Raw genomic sequence first — 4,175 nt, forward strand, 5'->3', positions numbered from 1 at the left:
TTTAGGGTAGTAGGGGCCAATTGGACACGTCCCTGCCAGGTAATTGCCAGCTGTGACCAAGTTGTGGAATAATCTTCCTAATTCGGGTAGTTGAATCAGTAGAACTTCAAAGTTCAAACTTGCAGCAAATGTTTTTATGTTGGACATGCTTACATAAGTCCTTTTATGGTTTAAATATCAAATATCTGTTTTAATGTTGTTAATATTTGAAACTATTTTATTTTAAATTTTTCAATAGTTCTTATATCGTTATTTATTTCCTTACTTCCTTTCCTCACAGGGCTATTGTTCCCAGTTGGAGCCCTTGGGCTTATAGCATCTTGCTTTTCCAACTAGGGTTGTAGCTTAGCTAATAATAATAAAAATAATAATGATAATAATAATAATAATAATACTAATAATAATAATAATAGTCTGGGGTTCGAGTCCTGCTCATACTGGTCAGTATTTTCGTCTGCAATCTCACCATACTTGTGAACTAAGGATGGGGGCTATAGGGGAGCCTGTTGGTCTACCTGCCGAGAGAAAGTTGTGACTCAAAGGCAGGATGAAAGCTACTGAGTAAACTTTATTACAGAACACTCGTTTATATATACATAAACCCCAGTAAAAAAGGACATACAAAACATAACAGGCAATTTCATCTTCAACCGAAAAGGTCGCCGGTTAACAGTTAACGGTGAGAAAAACAGACATGTTATTTCAGGTTTTTATCAGTGCGAAGGGAGAGCGAAGATACAAGCATAATTCATACAAAAAATGAAATGTCGTTACTATATACGATCGTGTGACACACGGTTGGTACATGGCTCCCCCCCCCCCTAAAAATTACATACAGTACATGTTAAATAGGGCACCCTGATCTAGAGAGGTGAACTGTAGGCGGGTCATCTGGTAGGAGATAAGCATGTTTTAAACGATCAATGGATACCCAGTCTTCTTTGCCACGAATGTTTAGTAGGAATGCTTTCGGACTGCGTCGGATCACAAGGAAAGGGTGGCGCCACGTAAGGGGGCGTTAGCGGTGGCTTGCCAGTGTCATTGCATAGGAAGACGTGCGTTGCATAGTGCAAGTCTGTCGGTATGTGATGCTTCGCTGGGGGCTTGTAAATCTGGCGGCATGGAGTAAATTTTCTCACGACGTGACGTATGTGCCGGAGATCGTCGAAGGAGGTTGCAGAAGGAAAAAATTTGGCAGGGACGACCAACGGGTCACCATACACAATTTCAACTGCCGAGACATCGAAGGTGTCTTTAGGAGTGGTCCTTAGTCCCAGGAGGACCCATGGAAGCTGAGTAAACAGTTGGAATCCTTGCAGCGGGACATGAAAGCTGCTTTGATGGTGCGATAAAAACGTTTAACCATTCCATTGGCAGCAGGCTTGTAGGCAGTTATCTGATGTAGAGTGATGCCCAGGAGATTCGCTAATGATGTCCACAATTGAGAGGTGAAAGTGGTACCCCTGTCCAAAGTAATATGCTCAGGGATACCAAACCTTGCAATCCATCCTGGAGGTAAGGCAGATGTACATGAGGCGAACATTGCAGTTTTCATGGGAATGGCTTCAGGCCAACAAGTGGAGCGGTCCATGACCGTAAACAGGTAATGATGTCCTTGTGATGTGGGTAGGGGGCCTACAACGTCGACGTGAATGTGGGCGGAGCGATGCTGAGGTTGAGGAAAGGTGCCCACTCCTGAATCCGTGTGTCGATATATTTTGAAAGTTTGGCAAGAAGTACAGGCGCGGACCCAATCCTTAGCATCCTTAGAAATGCCGTGCCCAAAGAACTTTGTCTTCAGCAGATTTACAGTAGAATGGCATGAGTGATGTGAAAGGCCGTGAATGAAATCAAACACCTGTCTGTGCATGGGAGCAGGAATCCAAGGTCGCGGTCTACCAGTACTGACGTCACAGAGGAGGGTGGTGTTGGAGTCTTCGAGGTGGATGTCTTCCTAATGGAGGGATGTGCAGGATGTCCTACATGCTTGATACTCTGGATCCTGTCGTTGGGCTTGAGCCAAGGCTTTGTAATCCAATCCCAGTTGAACGGCAGCCAACGTGTTTCTTGGCAGGCATCGGCAATGGGATTCATTTTCCCAGCGATGTATTAAAGGGTGCAATTGTATTCAGCCACCGCGGAGAGATGTCGGCGTTGATGGGCAGACCAGGCGTCATACTGTTGAGTGAAGGCATGCACCAGAGGCATGTGGTCTGTACGAATGACGAAGAGTGTACCTTCTATGAAATGGCGAAAGTGACGGACAGCCAAGAGCACCGCCAGCAATTCGCTCGAGTACTGCACCAATAGCAATGTCGCTGGCATCGGTGGAAAGAAGGAGAGGGGCATGTGGGATAGGAAAAGTGAGAGATGCAGCAGTTGATAGGGCCTTCTTTGCATTGCAGAAGGCTGCTTCTTGAAGGGGACCCCCCTTCAGGACTTTTGGCTTGCCCTTAAGGGAGGCGTAGAGGGGAGCAAGAGTGGTGGCAATGGCTGGCAGAAAAAGGTGATAATAGTTGATCATGCCCAAGAATTCCTGCAGAGCTTTGACGGTCGAGGGCGTGGGGAAGTTCTGAGCGGCTGATACCTTCTCAGGGAGGGGATGGAACCCTTCAGGAGTGATGCGGTGCCCTAAAAACGACACTTCGTTGGCGCCAGAGGTACACTTGTCGTACCGGACTACAAGGCCGTTTTGTTGCAGGTGGTCGAGCACGATGCACAAATGACGGAGGTGTTCCTCTTTTGAGGAAGAGAACACAAGTATATCGTCCACATAACGTACTCAGAAGGGGAGGTCCCCTAAGATGCTATCCATGAGACGTTGAAAAGTGGCCCCAGCATTATGAAGGCCAAAACAGGAGTAATTAAAGGTGAATGTGCAAAACGAAGTGGTGATGGCGGTCTTGGGGATGTCTTCTGGGTTCATAGGTACCTAATAATACCCCTTCAGGAGGTCAAGCGTGGAGAAAACCTTCGCTTTGTGCAGGTAGGAGGTCACGTCGGCGATGTTTGGGTTGGGGTAATGATCCGGTTCTGTTTACATGTTTAGGCGCCTGTAATCGCCGCATGGATGGAGGGAGCCATCTTTTTTCAGAACGATGTGTAAGGGTGACAACATTGGGCTGGAGGCCTTTTGGCAAAGGCCCATTTCATCCGTTTCGGCGAACGTCTGTTTGGCGGCTGCCAATCGTTCCGGTACCAGACGTCTGAATCTTGCGAAGACTGGGGGTCCCGTTCTCTTGATATGGTGATAAGTACCGTGCTTGGCAGGAGCCGTGGATGTTTGGCGAAGTTCTGGACGGAAAACTTCCGTGTATGACGTGAGGAGGTGGGCGTAGGTATCCGTGTGTGCGCTGATGTGGAGAGGGAGGTTGGAGGAGGCGGGTTGAAGAGGTGTCGACAAGTACGAGTCTGCGTTGACTAATCGTCGGTGGGTGAAATCGACCAGAAGGTGGAAATGAGAGAGGAAATAGGCACCGAGGATTGGCAATGTGACGTCAGCAACGAGAAACTTCCAATCAAATTTACCGTTTCCAAACGATAATGTGAGGTTCTCGTAACTGTAGGTGGGTATCGCAGATCCGTTGGCAGCTACCAGGCGGACGTCGACAGACGTAGACAAATTACGTCGTGTCCTGAAGAGTTCCCTTGGCAAAAGAGAATGACAAGCACCGGTGTCTACCAAAAATCACACGCCCGTTCCTGCATCATGTAAAAAGAAAGGATTAGAAACATGGGAGGCCACCGCCACGAGCGATGGCCTACCTACACGTTTTTTTGGTCACTGACAATCATTGGCACATTTCTTCGCGGTTGCCCCAATTCTGTTGTGGTATCAGCAAAACTGCTGCTGATGGGAGGCAGTAAGTGGCTGTAGAAGTAATTTGTTGGGGCGCGAGCAAGTGGTGGGTGGTGGGTGGATTTTTCGCTGCTTCAACACGTCATGGGATAGGCGTGTATGTCCTACGGCATTCACGTTAGCTTCAGTTGACGTTGAATAGGCGTCTTGTTTGTCCGGAGTGGAGGCGTTGATGGAGGTCTTCAAGGTCGTGAAGTGGCTGTCCATAAGGGCGTCAGCTTTGGTCATCAAGTCCTTTATGGGTAAACTATCGACATCGGGTATGGTAGTGTGTACAGGTTCGAGTACACGGCGTATCCAAAGCGAACGAAGTAGA

Source organism: Palaemon carinicauda, chromosome 1, assembly GCF_036898095.1.
Source record: "Palaemon carinicauda isolate YSFRI2023 chromosome 1, ASM3689809v2, whole genome shotgun sequence".
Taxonomy (NCBI): Eukaryota; Metazoa; Arthropoda; class Malacostraca; order Decapoda; family Palaemonidae; genus Palaemon; species Palaemon carinicauda.